The sequence below is a fragment of the Callospermophilus lateralis genome, chromosome 14 (assembly GCF_048772815.1).
Source record: "Callospermophilus lateralis isolate mCalLat2 chromosome 14, mCalLat2.hap1, whole genome shotgun sequence".
In the NCBI taxonomy this organism is placed as follows: Eukaryota; Metazoa; Chordata; class Mammalia; order Rodentia; family Sciuridae; genus Callospermophilus; species Callospermophilus lateralis.
Window position 1 is genome coordinate 54,446,804 of NC_135318.1, and position 21,256 is coordinate 54,468,059.

The window sequence follows — 21,256 nt, forward strand, 5'->3', positions numbered from 1 at the left end:
ATTTCTGATTGTTTTTTAAATTCTCTCTTATTACATTGTCATTATCTATACCACAATTGTTGAGGCTGAATTTGTGTTTTTATGATTAACTTCTTTTAACTCACTTAGAACTCCACTGAAACTCTTGATCTAGTTAAAAAGCCTAATTTTATCAGATTTATATGATAGAAATTTAAAAAGGCACATACATGCATACACATATATACATGCATGCTCACATATTTCTTATATATGTACAAACATGCTTATTGAGTGTTTTTTTTATTTTTCAAAGGCATGTTTTCATACCATGTATTTGACTTGTAAACAAGTAAATACACATTCATTTATTAGGACAACTTTAGAAGGTCATTTCACCAAAAAAAATTGCTAAATTAAATATGTTGTACTAGGGATTCGATTTTATGAATTTCCTGCTTGAGATCATAGAATTTTAGAACTGGAAATAATTGTGAAGTATGTCTGCTGTATCCTCCTCTGTTTTACATGTTCAAGAATGATGTAGGATTTACTGAGGTCACTCAGCTCGCTAGTAGATGTTTCAGCAGCTAAACTCAAATTCTGACTCTATCCACTCATTATTTTCCATAGGCCCATCTTACCATTGCATAAGAACGCAGAGAAGATGTATATATCCTATGATAGGTAAAGCTCCAAATTTTGCTCAAGGATTTACGTGAGATTTGAGGGCAGTTTATTTTATTTTACTTTTTACATATATATATATATATATATATATATATATATATATATATAATTATTTAATAATAATTTCAGCAAATAAATATTTATTGGGCTATTCCCTATGCAAGGCACGCTGCAAAATATGACAGGTGTCTGGGAAGATTAAAATGTCTTTGGTGACTTTGCAAACCAGCAGGATAAGTAAGACAAAGGAGGAGGCAAAGGAGACAGCAGAATTTATAGAAACAGGTTTGTCAGATGGGAGGAAGATGAAGACAGGGCAAGCCAAGGAAGGAAGCCAAAGGAAGCAAGAGAAGAAAGGAAATTACAAGATGTTCAGTAGCACCCCTGGCCTACCCACTAGATGCCAGCAGTACCCCCAGCTCCAATCATGAAAATAAAAATTTTCTCTATACATTGTCAAATAGTCTCAGGTAGAAGTGGTGGGGGTTCACTTATGAACTATGGATCTAGATTCTAGACCATTGACTACTATGGCTTTTAGAAGACTTCCCAATTCAACATAGGAGAAGCTACTTCAAACTCATTGGAATAGTGATCCCTTGATCCTTCCCTGCTTTCCTGTGTCCAGGGAAGAAGCCTGTATCAGAGACCTCAGAAGGGCTGGGGGGCACTGAAGTCTGATCAGGGTTGCTTGATTTATGGTTTGGTGACATATGAGAGAGTTAGACACCAATGGAGCAAGAAGAGTGTGAGCGAGTTGTGAGCAAGCAGGGCTGCAGGCATGCACAGTTCTCCCAAGAAGTTAAAAAGTATAAGAGCAGAAGTGATATGGTATCGCCAGGAAATGATAATTTTGTACACTCTCGACCTCAGGAATTGTCGATATCTGGAGAATGTAAAGTCTTTGTTGGAGTTGGGGAAGGATGACCTGTGAATTTAGGATGCTTTGAATCACTCTTGACTTCTACCCATAAGATGCCAATAGCACCCCTTTCCTTAGTTATGACAACCAAAAGTGTCTCCAGATGCTGTCAAATGTCCAGAAGTTTGTAAAAACCTTCCCTAATTGAGAACCACTGGGTTAGGGGGAAAAGATTTTTGCTTCTGATTTTAAGGTGGAGAAAACTTAAGCAAGTGTTTAGGAAGGAATAAGCCAAGTAGAATGGGAGAGAGTGAAGAGGCAGATAAAGGTGAGAAAAATTAGGGAGTGGGCTAGAGTGCAAAGGTCAATGAGAAAGAAGGCCAAGGGTGCCTTGGATAGAGGAATGGGCTTTCTCAATGGCCCATAAAGGGAAGCCTGCAAACAGGGGACAGAGATTCACGAGCAATCAAACCAGCAAGTTTTCATCTTTTTAGGTAAAGTTATAGATGAGTTTCATTTTATGTGATCAGATCTGGGAGTGGAATTCACTAGAAAGATGAGAAGCAAAGGGCAGGTCCCTAGTGCTCTGCTGAAATTAGTGAGCATACCTTTGCAGCAGAGGCTTATCTAAGATGCTACAGTTGTTGCTTACTCAGTTGACCTTTATCTAACTGGGAGCAGGAGTTCAGAGCAGACAGTTCCTAGGACCATGAATGATCCACACAGGAAGAGCAGAAAGAAAACTGGTCAAAGGAGGTGGGAGTACAGAGGTGTATGCGCACACAAGAGGCACAACTGAGATGAGAGATCAGTTACAGTTAATAAAGGGATCACAGGTTGAGAAATGAGAGAAGAATCAAGGTGTCATGCATGCCAATGAGGTTTAAGCAGATTCTGTTTTAAAATCGGAAGTCTTTCTAAAATCCATAATACTCTAAGGTCTAGAATCCAGAATCTACATCAGTTTTTATCAAATGAATTGGCCACCCACCCCCATCCTGCCCAGGGACATCAAGCAATGAGTTGAAATAATTTTTACTGTCATGATTCAGGTTAAGGCTAGGAAGAAGAGAGTACAGGCATTTCTGGCATCTAGTGAGTAGAAGTCAAGGACACTTCTATACATCCTATAATGAACTCTGTAGCCTCCACAAGAGACAGAATTATGTCAATAATGTCACTGTTGAGAAATTCTGTTTTAGATTAAAAGTAAATATCTTATGTTTTAGATTAAAAGTAAATATCTTGCAAGTTATCCATTAGAAATTCTTTTAAAAATTAAATTGATGAATTTTTTTTCAATTCTGTTATAATTTAGCATTAATTTTCATAGCTTCTTGGAAAGACCAGTTGCTTTTATGCATTCATTCATTTATCATTTCATCCAAAATCAACTCTTGAGTTTTATAATGGGGCCCATACTAAGCACTGGGAATACAAAATAAGGTAGAGATTAAAAAAAAAAAAAAAGTGTGGATTCAGAGAAAAGCGAAGTTATAGACTAAATTGTGTTTCCCCAAATTTAGATATTGAAGCTCTAACCCCACAATGTACTATACTGGGAAACAGGGGCCATACCATGTAATTAAGTTTAAATTAGGTCATGGGGTTGGATCCCAATAAGATAGGGTCATTCTTACAAGCACAGATATCAGGATCCAGTGCCTTCAAACTAGGAAGGCAGGGCTCACCAAAAAATGACCAGGCTGGCACCCATTCTGTAACTTCTAGACTCCAGAACTGTGAGAAAATAAGTGTCCATTGTTTAATTCACTATCTCTGGTATTTTGTGATAGCCACCAGAGAACATTAAGACAAAGATATTTGCCTATATTGTTGTTTGCTTATTATGAGGTTTGCCCTAAGCAAATGCCAATAAGCCAGTTTTATCTTATGAGCCTTCCCTTTCCAATGTGACCTACTTTCTTATTCTCAGTTTTTTTCCACTATTTTCAGCAGTCTAAAAAAGAAGTTGGGCTTTGAAATTAGAAATACTTGATTCTAAATCTAGCACCCAACCATTGAAGCACTAAAGGTTAGGACTAAAGCCCTCTAAGCCAAAATGGCCTCAATTATAAAATGGATATAACCATGTTTGCCTACGGGAGTGCTTTATGACTTAAGGGGAAAAAAAATCAGGTGAGAAGGCCTAATACTGTTCTCTTGAGAACTGAGGCAGTCTCCCAGTTGCTAACAGTTCCCATTTTTTTCTCTTAGATCAGAATTGTGTGCTCAGTTTATTTTTAGGAATTACTTGATTGACTCTTCCCAACTGTCTTATTAGGTGTTGGACCAAAGAGGCAGAGAATCTCCAAGGATTCTCTCAAAGAAATTTCACAGAATCTCCAGAAGAATCTTGATAATGGGAAAACTCCCATTGTCTAACAATCAAAACACCCATGACAAATTTGGTTTATCAAGAGCAGAGAAAGCAATGGTATTTGGAGGTGTGAGTTCATGACTAGTACCTAAAATGAAATAACTATGTAGTTTCTACTAAAAACAATAAATAAATAAAGTCTAATGGTATTTATTTCCAACACACTCACTCATGTCCTTTTTTTGTGACATAAAATAAAACAGAAAAATCTCTGCACCCTCTGTATCTATCAGTTCCTCCAGTTTACTACATGTGCATTATGTGTCAAGTACTATGCTGAGCTGTGCTAAGCTGAGGGTTGCAAATGTGTGCAATCTTCCAGAAGTCTCTTCCTTCACTAACATGTCTGGCTGGATTATGAAATGAGGAACATAAGCTGCCATTTGATATTTAGGACTATCCCTTTCTAGGTGTAACAAGGGAAGCTGTATAATGCTGACTCCTCTCAGCAGGATAGGCAAAGAGGTAATGTCTCCTGGAGGTGCTGGATGAAGAATCTGAGTTCGTTTCATTTGGCAAAAGATCATCACAAGTTTCAGATCCATTTTTCGGAAGATTTCTCCAAAGCATGTTCAGAATCATCTTATCTTCACCTTCTTTCAAGTACTGACAAAGGAGACAAAGCCTCTTTTCATGAGAAATCTGTCATACTCTGCAGCTGTTGAAAATTCATGCAGTGTCTCTGGTTCATCACCTGGAACCACAGAGAACCGGGTGGTGGTGGGGAGGCGAGAGAGTGGTTGGTGCACTCCCCTGACAAGCAGGAAATGTGGCTCCTATTTCCATGTGACCGGGTCAGGACACCTGATCTCCCAATCTGCCCCTCTAATAGAGATTATAAAAGAGACCATGAGACGGAAGAATTGGATGACAGGTACCCATTAGATCACGCCCTACCCTTTGCCTTCCAGGCTCCTGCCTCTAAACTTAAACTCTCTTCTGTCAGACAACACAAATTAGAGGTTAAAATGCAAGGTAGGTCTGCCTTGGCCTTTCCTTACACAGTCTATCTTCTTCAGATTTGAAAGACAACAGGAGCCATAGTGGCAGAGACTTTCCTGAATTTAGTGGAGCCATTGTTTATTGTCTGGGTTCACTACTACAAGCCACTTGAGGTTCAGGGACCTCATCTGTCTTCATCGTTGCTCAACCAGCCTCCTAGCAGTGTTCCAGACACATTGTAGGAAACGACAGGAAGGAAGGAAGGAAGGAAAGAAGGAAGGAAGGAAGGAAAGAAGGAAGGAAGGAAGGAAGGAAGGGAGGGAGGGAGGGAGGGAGGGAGGGAGGAAGGAAGAAGTCATCCTAGACCCTAAGCAATATAGAGAAACCCAAAGGCGGCAGTACACTGGAATTGCTCTTGGTATAAAAATTCAAAACTAAAGTTGAAAGGCATTTCATAACTGTTACTAAACTTGGCCCCTTGTTTACTGAGGTTCAGAGATTTCAGTGGCTTACTGTGAACACAAGTTTGCAGCCCATATCTCCTGGCCCTGGGTCCTTACACTGCCTGACCCTTCAGGGGAAACCTCTGGCCTCTTTGTCAACATTCTCCACATGTTTTCAAAAAGCACAGTATACTATATTTAGAGTCATGAAGAAATGTGTTCTCTGTTTATTTTCTGAACGTAGTAGGTTGACATGATCAGTTCTGTTTTGTTGTTTTGTTTTGTTTTATTTTGTTGACAACGGAGCATTTCCTGCCTTCCATATGTGAGTGTGTGTGTGTGTGTGTGTGTGTGTGTGTGTTCCCTTGTAGTTTAAAGAACAGAGCAAGGTTTAATATTTATAGGGTTTCCTCAACAAGGTAAATGATTTTAAGGGAATGTAAAAACTAAAAATTCTAATGCCCTTTAACTAAAGAAAATGATGGTGTGATTTTGGAATTGAGGTGGTAGTTAATGAAACTGTTTTGAGATTTCAGACCATGAAATTGTTGTGTGTTCACTGAATCTTTTGACTTAGAAGAAATAATCTTATAATTCCAAAGTTTAACACTAGGCCTGTGAATTAGGAAATGAAAGTCAATCAGGATTTCTCAGCTTTTGGTTGGACAGCTGCCAACCAAAGAAGGGCAAGCTGCTGAGACTTGACACTAAAACACAAAGGAAGACTTTCTGTGATGAAAGGGATGCGCCCCCACAACCTCGACGCCTCACCCCTGGGTCCAAATGCAGAACTAGCGCGGATGTGGTTTCCAAAGAATATGATATCAGGAGGTTCGGATTTAACACATCATCTCACATTTACACAGTGCTTTTAACTTTTTTACCTCCCCCCTCTGTCAATCAGTATAACCTCCTCCTCCACCGCACAAGGACAGCAAGGTATTATTTTGAGTCCATTATCTTAGAGAAGTAAATCAAGAGGTTAGATGATCTCTGAGCCAAGAGCAGAAGTCTGTTTCCTGGTCACCAGTCCCGTAGTTTTTCTGCTAGAACTTGCTGGGAATTTGTGGGTAACAAATGGAGGAACATTATGCTAAAAATTAAAAGAAACAAAACTAATGGAAGAAAAGGAAACCTGTGTTCTAGTTACCTACCCTTGATTACCTACTGTGGTAAATATGAACAAGGATTATGGAGTAAATACAAATTCACATGCAGAAAAGGTCACCATATGAGGTCATTTGTGATCTCTAAGCCACTCTTTTACAAAGTCATTTGAAGAACCACCTTAGCTAGCGTGTTGCTAGTTTATAGCTGATTTAAGTTACATGCCCTCTGCCTTACTCAACTTTCCCTTGGATGGCAGTGCTAATATGTGGAGAAATCGACATGGGGATCAAAGAGGCCTGTAGGCAGTACAGATTTGGAATAATTGGCCCCCAAGTGATTGAAAACTGACCGTCCCCTGGGGCCTAACTGGTTTCTTTACTAAGTAATAAACAACTTTCTGGTAGCCATTTTTCCTTCACTTGGGAAAACATCTTTCAAAGATATATCCCTGATAGAGGTTTCTAGCCCCTGGGATTCAATATTTTGAGAAAATACCTTTAAGCCAACTAAATCTCCAGAGATATTTCTATTTTCACTCAACTCTTGTTTCAGTCCCAATATTTCTAGGAAAACACTGATTGATTTACAGTGGTAAATTATGAGATGTTCCTCACGTTGGATGCAATATATCTGATTTGTGATCTCTAGGCATCAGATGTTTTATAGCAGAAGTTAAAAATGTACACTCTAGCCTGGCATGAATGGGCTCACCTGGAAGCCCATAAAAACCTCCAGCATATGTGCTACTTCTTTCTTCAAACCTTCTGACTCCACACTCCCTGCTCCAGTCATGATCCACATCAATAATTCAGTGATGCAGGATTTCCAACAGCTGATTTCAGACCATCATGAAGCAATCTAAGTGTCATGCTGAAAGGTACAGATACCAAGGGCTTGACAGAGGCTAGTTTTACATGATGGCAGGCATCACAGAGGCAGGAAAGTATGCTGGATATGACTGAAGACAGCACATATGCCTAAGCTTCATTCAGAGCTGGATTGTTGCTTGTCTGGTTGTCTTCCCTAATAAACTGTGAAGTCTGTGAGGTGTGTGTCTGCCCCACTCATCACTAAATGTCCATTTTATAGCCTTGTGCCCAACATGTGGGAGGTATAAAGGCCACACTTGTGCAAGGGATGCATAAAGATGACCAAGCAAGGCATAAGGAGGCAAAAAGCACAAGTTCAATTAGTTATCAAACTCAAAAGCTGAATTTCTCAATTGGTTTTCTCTTTTCAGGGCTGCTTGCAAATTTCAATAAAAGTTAATGTCAGTTTTTTATTAAGTGGGGTTGAACTGTACATTCAGCAAGTTGCCTGTTGATTCTGCCTCTAAAGACAACAGACCTTGGTTTTCAGCTCCATGTGAATCAGTTAGCAGCCTCTGCTCTATAGCCAAAGACCTAAATGATATTCAATGTTAATTCCTCTTGCTGTCTCTGTTGGTTTTCTGACGTGCCACAATCTACAAGAAAAAGGCCTTTTCTAATATTGAGTTCTAATCCTCCCTGTCACCTTAAAATCATCTCTGTTCTGCCTAGGGTGAAACTAACTTCACTAACTTTCATTCTGCATTTTGATTTGTCTCTGGATCAGTCAGCATATGCTCTGTAACAAACCACCATCTTTAGTGGCTTAAAACAATAACCACTTACTTACCTTATGTTTCTGTGTATAATCAAGCAGGGTTGGGTTCAGCCAGGTGGTTCTTCTAGACTGACCTGGGCTGGACTGTTCTTCACTGTGCTCACTCACATATCTAGAGGCTCAGATGAATGGATGGAATAAGTCAGGGCTGCAAGTCTTATGGTCCAGGAGGCTAACCCACCTTTTTACATGTGGTAGCAGATGGTAGCAGAAGCTGTAAAGCCTCTGAATACCTAGTTCAGGACTAAGTTATAATTTCTAACACATTTAGTTGTTCAAAGCAAATCACTAGGTCACTTGGATATAAAGGGCAAAGAAACAGACTTTCCTTATTAATGGGAAGAATTCATGACATTTTTTCAATCTACTACATTGAAAATTTCTTCTGGTTCTTTGGTTCCATCCATTTCTTACATTTTACCCAAATAAGTCCTTTTTCTATTCACCTTGGATCCCAACCTCTTTCCTTTATAAATTATCATCCAAATATTTATGAGAAATTATCAGAATTTCTATTTTTACCAGAAATACAGAGAACTGAGTAAGAGACAGAATTTCAAGATTTGTTAATCACACCTGAATAAAAAAACACTTTCCCATCTTTTTTTCCGTATAAGGCAACATTTATTATTTTAAGAGCTAGCGTTTGAATATCTTTTGGGGGGTCTATTATTAAGCTTTTCCATATAAGATATTGTTTATTATTTTAAGAGCTAGCATTTGAATATCTTTGGGGGAGGTCTATTATTAAACTCACCATATCCAAGCTGTTCTCTTAGTCTGAGCCCTTGTTTACATTTGTTACCTACTCAGTGCTAGGTAACTCAGACTATCTATTACATAAGTTCATTTTTTTCCAGATTTTAATTTCAAATTGTTATGGATTAATATATTTTCAAAATCACATGCTCAAACTTTTCCAAATTACTATAAATGTTTCCAAATTCATAACTGTTGTCTTCTATCAAACCAATAGCAATTTGCAGAAGCCACTAGTTCACAAACTACACTTGGAGTAGTATCAATTCAAAAGACAACTACTTGTTCAAGTGCCACCTTTCCCAGGAATATTTTCTGACTTGAGTTTAATGGCTCTCCCTATCTATCCTTCCTTGGATTTGATTCTTTATTGCTAGGATTCTTTATTCATTCCTTATTGCCTCGATCTTAATGATTTGTTTGTTCTTCCAATATTAAGCTCCTTAAAAGTAAGGAAGGAAAAAACTGAGCCTTGCATAGAACTTGATATAAAGCAGATGCTTAATAAATACTTGTGGAATTAACGACTGTGATGCACCTAGAATCTGAAGGTTAAATCTAAAACTCATGTTAAGGTGTACAGTTCTCTTGATCCAAGAGAATGGTATCAGCATCTTCTTGGCTTCTGGTGAGAGCAGCCCTTGTGCAGCTTCATGGATGGCAGGAAAACATCCACTTCTCCAACTGGCAAAGTGTTGCTATATCCTACAAAAGAAGAGAATATCATTCTTTGAACTAAATTCAGGAAAAAACAGTATACTTTGCATCGGTCTATAAATTCAAACTAAGTTTTGGCAATTAATGTGGACTTTAAGATCAGCCAAATCCAATGAATAAAGAGTTTATATTACTTACCTGGTTTTTAAGGAGTAGATGCTATAAACAAGCCATAGATCTAGTATAAACAAATTTCCAATCTGTCTAGCCTGAGACACAGGCACACACATTCATACACATAAAACCAGCCTACCACAGTGACCTGAAGAAACAGGGAAAACCATTAAGGAACAAGTAGGGAGGGACTAAAGACTGGCAATTGCTAGTGACATGTTTACTAAATATGCTCTAAAACATTAAACATAACATTGGAAAGCAGAGAAGCCAAATGGTTGGAGAAGCCCACTGATTACAATTCAGGTTTGGTCTCTGATCTGTTTTCTCGGCACTTGGCTTCACAACCGGAGCTCAGCCAAATGAATCTGCATCTCTGAAGTCTCCAGGCAACTCCCAACTTGGCATTTCTGCCACAGGAGAGCTAGCCAGGAAACCCCTCTTTGGAGGGGAACCATTGGCCAGACTCACTCTATCAACATCCAGACATCATGGTTAATTACAAACACACAGGACCAACCTGACAGCCAGCTCGGCAAGTAGCAGACACCAGCCTTCCCCAGGGAATTGGCTTGGCTCCAACAAGTACTCCCAGTGACAAGAACCCTTTTAAGCAAGACACTCCAAGAGCTCACCAGATTGTGATGGGTTTTGTGTTGCCACAGAAAGACATTCTTGTACCCGCCCTCAGAAATAACCAAATTTCTATTCAGAAAAAATAAATGTCAATCCCTGGCACTAAGATCATATTCAACATTTTAATAATACAAATAAATTCCTAATCACTTCCCTGCTTCGCCACCCATCTGGCATTACATTGTTTTTAAGATTGGAGCCTAGGGAAAAAAATATCTTAGAAAGGAAATTGGTTAAACCCTTGACCCATGACTCAGATGTGTGGAAGGAAATACTTGAACATAAGGCTTATGATATCTTCCTCCTTCCTGGCATTTTCCAAAAGAAGTTATTTAGCAGAAGACTGGAAATTTGGCCCTGAGTGTTCAGATCTAGGCAATGAATCAGTCAAATGCTTTTATGGAGAATCCATTTGTAGTTGACATTAATTTGGATTGTCTTCTAGAAGGGCCAGACTTCTTGGGGAAGTTGGAGCCAGGAGAACAGAGTGCTATGCAACCAGATTCTAAAATATAAATAACTGAAGCTCCTTGAGAAATACACCTCACCCTCGGCCTCACCCCCACCCCCAACACACATTGATATGACCTTGGCACTTGTACTTGTTAATGGAGAATAAGGTAAATGCCTGGATTCATCACATTACTCCCATAGCCCACCAAGCGAGTGAAGAAGCATCAATAGCCACACCTTGGCCAAAGTCACTCAACTCGACTCAGCCAGAACCTCAAGGCAGTATTCTACATGGAGCTTTTTTTTTTTTTTTTTTAATCCCTGAAACAATTCTACCATTGTGCAGTTTGCCACCACAATGTAGATCTTAGCTCTCAAGAATAGTTTATTAAGGGTGATTTTTTCCTCCATTCTAGCACATCTGCTCTGCATCCCTTCAGCAACTTCCTGTGCTGCATTCAACCAAGTAAGAGCTTTAGGAAGGATAGAGAACTTCCCTAAATCCTTCTTCTCAAAGGCAACCATAATGTGAACCTCTGACTTACTTTTTTTTTTGATGAAGAAATGTGTATTTTTGCATAAGAAAGAGTCTTTATTCCAGAAACCATAACAGGCTCACATTCCAGTAATCCTTGGTGTATCTTACTTGGAAAGATTCCTCAAGTTGCATTTTCTCATTTGTATTCCAATGTCCTTTCACATGCTGCCCCTTTGAAGCTTAGATTCTTAGACCATGTGCACATCTGTCACACAGGATCCTCCCTCTTACACATTCCAAAGGTCTGTGGCAGAATACCAAGTCCTCCTTCTCCATTCGATTAACTAGTCCAGGAGGAAATCTGTGTCCAGAAAGAGAATAGTCCTAATAGAATGACCTTTACTGAGGCTTGACATCTGCTACCTTGTAAGCTTCTTACACACTCAGCCTAATCCACCTGGAGGCTTTGCTGCTTGATGGAAGGTGATAAAGAAGGGGGAGGGGGGAGCTGTTAGGCCATAAGCCTTGTCTTAGATTCAAAGCATGTAGGCTGCTTGAGATTCTGAGGCTTAAAGCAGACAGAGGGGGAAATATTTCTTAGTTCAGGTGCAATTCTCAAGATGCTTATTAGGATGAACTCTAGTCTAAGAACAACTTTATTGGTATGAAAGTCAAGGCAAGGCTTCCTAATAGGAAGGAGGCTCCCAGCTTCCTAACACTTCAGAGAAACTAATGTAATGGTGATCATAAAATTCGCCTCGCAGACAAGAACCAAGAAGCCCAACTCTAGAAATTTACAATCCACAGAGGATCAACAGCTTGTATTCTGGATATCTTAAAGGTGAATGCTCTAAAACACCCATCCGTCTGTGCTGATGAAAACCTGGACACCCTGTGGTTATAAATAATCCAGACTGTTTCTTACAACTAAGGCAAAGGCCTAAATTCCAAATTGAACTGGCTTTTTGATTTATACCCTTGGACAAGAGAAGAAAGCTCAGAGACAGAGTTTCTTGAGACAAAAGGAGGATGTCTCTAAGGAGAGAGAGAGAATATGAAATAGTTCTGAAAACCTGCTTCCCTGAGTAATAGGATATTTGCTTCTCAGAATCACAAACTGAAATGAAAATATGAGCTATGTTGGAAGAACTAAGAAGGTGAAAATGCTATTGTATCATGACAGAATTTCCCCCCTAACATAAAAAGTAAGTATCTTAGCCCTCAATAAACTCACTCCAAAGGGCAATTATTTATAGTCTATTTTAGAAAAAAAGTTTGCTCCATTTTAATAAATTTTTAGTGTTGAGGAATCTGGTACATATTTATTTCTCACGATTTCCTGATTAGATTGTACAAATAAAGAACTACATGTATATCTGTTAATCTTATGGCAGGTCTGAGATAAATATGTCTCATCATTACTGTGCCCTTTGAAATATACATCTATTTGAATATTTAAATTTCTAAGAGCCAGGTATTGGGGGTGCAAGGCTATAATCCCAGCAACTCAGGATACTGAGGCACAGGAAATCACAAGTTCTAGGCCATCTTTAGTGAGGCCATAAGCAACTTAGCTCAAAATAAAAAATTCAAAGGGTTGGGTATGTGGCTCAGTGGTAGAGCACCTCTGGGTTCGATCCCCAATGCAAAAAAAAAAAAAAAATCCTTCTGAGAAAATCTGTCCTTCAGGGAAAGGAGTAGGTGATGTATATAATAATATAATAACTTCACAATAATAACAATGTCTTCATTAACATCTTCATCAATACAACAAAGGATTATTTTACCTTCATTTCTTTAGTTGAGCATGCTGTAAGCCTGAGATCTTGTGACTGGATAGGTTGATACAGCTAGTGAGAGTTAAGAGACAGTATTCCTGACCCCTAATCTCACGCTCTCTATTGAGCATAATAAGCTTCTTAGAGTCTCTCTAAATAGATCACATTTCAAAAAACTAATATTATCCATAAACAACATTATGGGAAAGTGACTTATTCTCCTCAATTTCCATTCTTCCTGAAAAAGATGTCTATATTTTCCATGAGCTCTAAAAAATGGCTATTCTACTCATGTAGAAAGAAAATGATTACTTGAGTGGCCAAGTTTAGGCACATCAGATAATGTGGAAGGAGGTGAAGTTACAGTGACTTTGTATCTCCAAGTTGAGATAACACTACTGAGAACCACTTGGAGTTGAATAAATTGAACAAGTGCAGTTTTGACTCATTCCCAAGGATAAAGAATGGTAGTACATTTCTCCTGATTCAGAAAGAAAAAATTAATTGCAGATCCTATTCTAAGATCTATATTTTATATTTATCCACTGAATTCCAATAAAAAACCTGCAGAATAATTTGTGTAATTGTTTGAGGTATCTAGAGAGTCTCCATTCATAGTCTAAATAAAAGATCCAAAGAGAACTGGCATTGTAATCTCCGAAACCCAAAGAAAAGATTGAAGAGGAAAGCCTTTATACTAACTCTCCTGTTTCCACTCAAATAACTCCAACACCTTGATCCCAATTATTTACTGTGGTTATACCTTACTCATCTGTGGACAGCCCCAGTTTAGTAAAGTTATGGTTTAAGAATGAGCAGAAGTGCCTGCTCAGCTTGCCACGATGCACCATTGGTATGCACATTCTGTGCCTTCACTTCTTTCTCTCCCAAAAGATCAAAGAGACCACATTAGTCCCAAAGAAGCTTGGGATTTCCCATCAGCACAAGCCTGTTCTCTACTTACGAATCAGCAATAATAGTAGGGCTCATGATTTATAGAGGGCTTTGTCTAAGCCAAGCTACCATCATCTCCCACCTGGACCACTCAGTGGTCTTCTGACAGGTCTACTTCCTTAATTTCTCTGGTGCCTTCTGATGTCTTTTCCATCTGGCGGCCCAGAAGCCTTTGGGAAGTTGATGTACAAAGCTGTTTCTCTTTCTCGCTACCTGCTACTTCACACCCTGCTTCCATCGCTTCCCATTGCACTTAAAATAAAAACTCCGTCATTTGACCCACAGGGCCCTTTAGTAGTTGGCTTCCTCTCTCTCCTCATCTATCTCTCAGGTCCTATGCCCTTAAAGTCCACTCAAAACCAGGAGCCCTTCTTTCATTCTTGAGACAAGGATGTTCACTCATGCTCATGTTTTTACTCTCCTGGGCCATTGTTCCCACTCCTCTTCACCTACTTAACTTCCAGACCCTCTCCAACAAGTGTTCAAGGTGTCAGCTCCAAGTTTACCATCTTCAGGGTCAGGGTGGTACGCTCTAGAACATAATGTATGCAAACAATAAGCCCCCTTGCCTCCAAATAGCTAGTGTACACAGGCCTGCCATCTCCCTACCTGACTACTGAATATGTGTTCCACCACCACCGCCACTTGAGTCTCTGTTGTTAGAGGTTCTGGGTCGGAACAGGGGTGGAGGGGGCGGTAGAAAGTATGGGCAATGTTTTATACACGGACAAGCATCCTAAGAGTCCTCTGAACCTAAAGCACATTGATCATTGCTTGGTCCTGTTGGGCTTCTCATGCCAGTGAATCATCAGGGAGGGAAAGGAGTTACCTGGGCAAGGGCAATTCACCAGATTCACCACAAGATGCTGAGGTTGATTTGTCACAAGGTGGGTGGCAAGGGGTCTGTGTGGGGCTTGGTAGACACGTGGAGCACTTTGGTGCTCTCACGATGGGAGAACAGAGAAAAGACAGTGGTCACAACTGAGAAAGATATGGCAAACAAGGTCTAGATCTCTCAAGGAGGATGATATGGGGCCTCTGCTAAGCCAACTACCCACTTGGCTGAAAGGAAGAGGACCCAGAATGAGGAAGGGGAGGAGGGAGATAATGAATATCATTAATAAACATGGAACCAGCTGCAACAGAGGGAGCTATAGTTAATCTGTCTTAAGATCTTCTGAAGAGTCAGGGAAGGATGGGTCACAATACAAGGTACAAGTGTCTCTCCAACTGGTAGGAGATGGGCTGTGGCAAATGCTACATTCCCTTGACTCATCTGAAACTTCAGCTGTAGCTCTGGGGACCACTTCCATGGACATTGGTTGTGCCCACTACAAGTCTCCACAGCATGTCCTAACTTTAATATATATATAATTTTTTTCCACATTTTCTATTGCTGCATTATAGTTGTACATAATGGTAGGGTTTGTTGTTACTTATTCATTCATGCATACAATATAACAATAGAAAGTGGCCAATATCCTCCCTCCCCTGCCCCTACCCCATTCCCTTTCCTCTATTTTACTCATGTCCTTTTGATTTTCAAGAGATTCTCCCACCCTTATTTTCTTTTTTCCTGTTTAACTTCTACATATAAGAGAAAACGTATGACCCTTGACCTTCTGAGTTTGGCTTCACTTAACATAATGGTCTCCAGTTATATCCATTTTCCTGCAGATGACATAATTTCATTTTTTTCTGTGGCTGAAAAAAATCCACTGTGTATATATACCACATTTTTTAAATATTTTTTCATCCATTGATGAACACCTAGACTGGTTCCATAGTTTGGTTATTGTGAATTGTGCTATTATAAACATGGGTATGCACGGATCACTGTAGCATGCTGACTTTAATTCTTTAGGATAAATACTGAGGAGTTGTATAGCTGGGTCCCATTGTGGTTCCAAGACTCATCTTTTAAGGAACCTTTATACTGATTACTTTTCTGACTCTAGAATTTTCTCTAAACCATAGGATCTCTGACAGCCTGCTAGAGGGCAGACCAAAAGTGCAGAAGACTTAACATTCCTAAGGAAACTCCTCAGCCTATATTCATATATATACAATGAAAACAAACTGCCCACAACCAAACAGCATATCAGGATCAAAAACTAAGGCTGTCTGTAATCCTAGCTCCTTGGTAGGCTGAGGCAGAAGGATCACAAGTTCAAAGTCAGCCTCAGCAAACGTGAGGCACTAAGCAACTCAGTGAGATCTTCTCTCTAAATAAAACACAAAATAGGACCATGGATGTGGCTCAATGACCGAGGGGCCCTGAGTTCAATCCCTAAGGCTGTCTGTATTTACATGACTTTACTATTCTTGAATTTAGCCCCAACCAGGCTTATTTGAAACATCATCTCCTAGTTTATAAAAAAGAGGGAGTCCTATTGTCCTATTATTTGCCCTGAAGGTCTTTTCTAACCCCATAAACCTAAAGAGAAATGCCATCCCCCATCCCCGTTAGCCATATCTTTTTGTTGTTGTTGTTGTTTTTTGGTACTAGGGATTGAACCCAGGGATGCTTAAGGGTATCAGCCTCAAGGAGGATGATATGGGGTCCCTACTAAGCCAACTAACCACTTGGCTGAAAGTGAGGAAAACCCAGAATAAGCTACATCCCCAGCCCTTTTTATATTTTATTTAGAGACCGGTCTCTCTGAGTTGCTTGGTGCCTCACTAAATTGCTGAGGCTGGCTTTGAACTTGCAGTCCTCCTGCCTCAGCCTCTCTAGCCACTGGGATTACAGGAATGCACCACCGTACTTCCTACACATGCTTGCCACATCTTGTCTTTGTTTATTCCTCACTCATTGCTCCTCCTTAGGAAGATAACATTGCAACAACAACTCAACAACTATAAGGAATGGGCACACAAATGACCACAATTCAAGCAGTTGGTTTCAAGTCACTAAAGCAACTGCTATTCTAATTTTCCACCTGTAAGTTCACTAGTGAGTGAATTAGTTCAAGCATTAGCTAAAATATTTTTAAAATAATTTTTGAAACTTTTGATATCAAATCCAGTGTAGTAATTATAAGCACTAGATTTGTAATAAAGAGACCTGGATTATAATTCTGGCCCTGCTGCTTGCTGACCATGTCACCTGGAGCTTTATCTCTCTGCAATTCCATTTCTCTAAGTGTAAAATGGGGATAGTAAAGCAGAGGTTCCTATATGGATTCAGAAAGATTAAACAAGATAATTTATGTGAGAGAACCTGGCACAGCACTTAGCACATAGAAGGTTCCATTGAATGATCACAGTGAGAATCCAGTTTTCTGACAAAGAGAAGGGAAAAAAATGCCAACGATGATTGTAGAGAGTGCACTAGATGTAGAGATTCAGGTTTTGTTTGTTTGGTGCTGGGGATCAAATCCAGGGGCTGTTAACCACTGAGCCACAGCCCCAGTCCTTTTATTTTATTTTGAGACAGGTCTCATTTAGTTGCTGAGGCTGGCCTCAAACTTGTCATTTTCCTGTCTCAGCCTCCTGAGTTGCTGGGATTATAGGCATGCATCAACATACCCAGCAAGGTTCAGGTTTTAATCTCAGCTACCACTAGCTAAACAACCTTGGACAGGTTATTCCACAGTTCTTATTACCATTTCTTTATCTGTAAAATCTTGCACTTACATAAGATGATCTCTCCCATTCTTCTTTAACTTTCTAGGATCCTGCAATAATCTTGTTTTATTATTACTATAGTTGTTAACATTGCTTTCTACCCAGTGATTTGGATCCCAAGAAGCCATTCTTAGAATGGAATAAGACAGCAAAACCTACCCATTCTTTGCAACTGAGAAATAACCTTTTCTTTATTAATTATGCCATAGGCATGATTCAGAGTATAAAGTATGTGCAGGGCAAGGATATTAATACAAAAACTGTGCTAATAATTTGTTCATAAACTCTGTCTTGGAATTACAAATTTCCAGTGGAAAACCAGGGTCCCAAAAATCTTCATAAAAAACAGAAGCAACACAAACTTTTCTTTTTCTAATAACAGAGTGGTTACCTCCAGTGTTTTCTAAAATATTCACGTCTGTTTTTCTTACTCTTTCTTACCTCCCAAATATCCCATCCTACCTGTTACCATCCTCCTATAATTCAAAGTGCCCCTTAAAATCACCAAAATTCCTTCCCTTGGTTACAATGACTGTTGCCTCTGTTGGTAAGGAGACTAGACCTGTCCATGGAACCGCCTCCTATTCCACGGATTCACTACTCCTATTCTTGAAATTAAAAGTCCAATGGTGGTAAGGAGATTTCATCTTTCTGCTAAAAACAGATTGATTGTGAAGTCAGTAGATAGCCTGTAGCCCATCCCAGGACAAATTAAGGTAGCAGGCCTTTTTTCTCAGACTATATATATATATACATACACACACACACACACACACACACACACACACACATGCATACATACATACATACTGGGGATTGAACCCACTGAGCTACACCCTAGTCCTTTTTATTTTGTTTTATTTTATTTTAAGACAGGGCCTTGCTAAGTTGTGAGGGTGGCTTTGAACCTGTGATCCTCCTGCTTCGACCTCCCAACTCACTGGGATGGATTACAGGTGTATACCACTGTGCCCAGCACACAATGTATTTTTTTAACTATGAAAATATGTTTATTTTGCAAGAGAGTTTTGATTCTTTTGCCACAGCTTCCCCATGTTTTTACATTATCACATCTTTTATTTCTGGAGTTTTAAACATTGGATAGGATTTGTCAAAAGTTAAAAAGAAAAAGACATTCTTCCTGCTGAAAAATATCACATTTAACTTAAAGATCAGGAACTTTTGAAAATCAAGAATCAAAACTACTGGGGAATCACATTTATTTGTAAATCTAAGTAGGAAAATATCATTTATAAACTATAACAAAACTCTCACCTCAAAATAAAACACACCTGTAATCCTATTGGTTTGGGAGTCTAAAGCAGCAGGATTGCAAGTTCAAGGCCAGACTCAGCAACTTATCGAGACCATGTCTCAAAATGAAAAAAAAAAAAAGTAAAGGGGAGATGGAGATGTGGCTCAGTTGTGAAGCACCCCTGGGTTTAATCCCTGGTACAAAAATAAATAAATAAATAAAATTTTTAAAAAGAAGCACTCTGAAATATGAATAATTATATTCATATTCAACAGCTTTACAATATCCAGAAAGCTTGGATTTTTGAAATGAACAAAACTGCTTTACATTCAGCAAACAGGTTTTATACCTGTTTATACAATTTTCTAAACTTCCTTCCCCCTCAAATTAAAGCTCAAAAAGTATTTTTATAGTACTCTTTCCTTCATTTCAAAATATTTAAGTACCTATCTGTAATAAAAATGAGAATTACATTCTAGAAATCACCTAGAGATGGCAAAAAAATAATTTTCCAATCATATGTGTTTTAGTTAGCTTTTGTGCTGCCGTGACTAAAAGAATCTGACCAGAACAACTGTAAAGGAAGAAAAGTTTATTTGAGGGCTCACGGTTTCAGAGGTCTTAGTTCATAGAAGGCCGGCCCCATTCCTCAGGGCAGGAGGTGAGGCTGAACACCATGGTGGAGGAATGTGGCAGAGGGAAGCAGCTCACATGATGATGGATGATCAGGCAGCAGAGAGACACCATTTGCCATATACAAATATATTTCCCAAAGCCACACCCCCTGGTACTCCACCTGCCTTTAATTACCACTCAATTAATCCCACCAGGTGATTAATTCACTGATGGGGTTAAGGCTCTCACAACCCATTCATTTCCCCTCTGAACCCTCTCGCATTATCTCACATGTGAGCTTTTGGGGGACACCTCACATCCAAACCATAACAATATATCAAACCTAAATGATGTGTAGTGGGTGCCTGGAGCATTATCCTGCAGAGAAAAGTGAGGCTGAGCTTAAGCTCAGTGGGAATCCTGGGGGCAATGGGCCCATATGGGTTAGGAGGTGTACAAGTGGCACAGGCCTATTGTCCTTGTCCCAGGATCATCAAAAAACTGCCATTTGGCCAAATCTGGCCACACCCACCCATTTGTATATTTTCTATGGCTCCTTTCCTGATACAGCACAGTTGAGTCTCAGAGCACAGTGTGTGGCCCACAAAACCTAAAATATTTATTCTGCCTAAATAAATGTTTACTGATCCTTGATTCTAGTCCAACCTCTCATCTGATAAATACAAGAATTAAATATCATTTCTTGTTCTCTTTTTTGGCCTAGGTATTTTTTTAATTAGTTCATTATAGATATAATTAACATTGGGGTTCATTTTGATAATAATTAACATTGGGGTTAATTATAGATATAATTAACATTGGGGTTCATTTTGATAATAATTATACAAGAATGAATATAATTTGCTCCAATTCAGGTGCCAGTATTTTACAATTCCCCCTTTCCTCTATTCTGTTGATCTTTCTTCTACTTACTTAAAATTCTTGGAGAAATTAGTCCCCTATGGATATACATAAAGGTGAAATTCACTGCAGTGTATTTATGTATGTGCATACAACACTTTAGGAAGATTCATTCCACTGTTCTTCCTCTTTCTTGTCCCTCCACCCCGCTCCTCCCTCTTCAATCCCCTTTCTCAACTCCTCTGATCTCTCTTTTATTTTTATGGGATTCTCCCCCTGACACACACACTTTTTTTTCTCTTTTTCGTTTATTCTTTTCCTTATTTTAATCTAGCTTGCACCTATGCAAGAAAACATTTGACCTTTGACTTTCTGGGTCTGGTTTATTTCACTTAGCGTGATAGTCTTGGATTCTATCCTTTTATCAGCAGATATTATAATTCATTATTCTTTATGGCTAAGTAGTACATCACTGTGTATATATACCACATTTTCTTTATCCGTTCATCTGTTGATGGACACTTAGTCTGGTTCCATAGCTTGGCTATTATGAATTGTGCTGCTATCAACATTGATATGGCTGCATACCTATAGAATGCTGATTTTAGATTTTTTGCATATATACCAAGGAGTGGGACAGCCAGATCATTTGGTGGTTCCATTTCTAGTTTTTTAAGGAATCTTCATACTGCTTTCTAGAGTGATTGTACTAATTTGCAGTCCCACCAACAATGTATGAGTGTACCTTTTCACCCACATTTTCACCAACACTTATTATTATTTGTACACTTGATAATTTCCACTCTTTCTGGTGATATCTTACTATAGTTTTGATTTGTATTTTCCTGATTGCCAGGGATGTTGAATATCTTTTTAGAAGTGTCTTCTTAGTACTTTTGCCCATTTATTAATTATGTAATTTTTGGGGGTATTTTTTAAAATTATATATTCTAGATATTGTGAGAAGCAGATGT

The 21,256-nt window shown here is 39.0% G+C and overlaps 1 long non-coding RNA gene across 2 annotated transcripts in view; it reads right to left on the reverse strand.

The window, feature by feature from the left end:
• Positions 1-8,648: 8,648 nt before the first annotated feature.
• LOC143379878 (uncharacterized) overlaps positions 8,649-21,256 on the reverse strand; it is a 138,909-nt gene continuing 126,301 nt past the window's right edge. For both annotated transcript variants that reach the window (XR_013088577.2, XR_013088576.2), the window contains one exon: positions 8,649-9,496. This is a non-coding gene — a long non-coding RNA (uncharacterized LOC143379878). The remainder of the gene's footprint in view (positions 9,497-21,256) is intronic.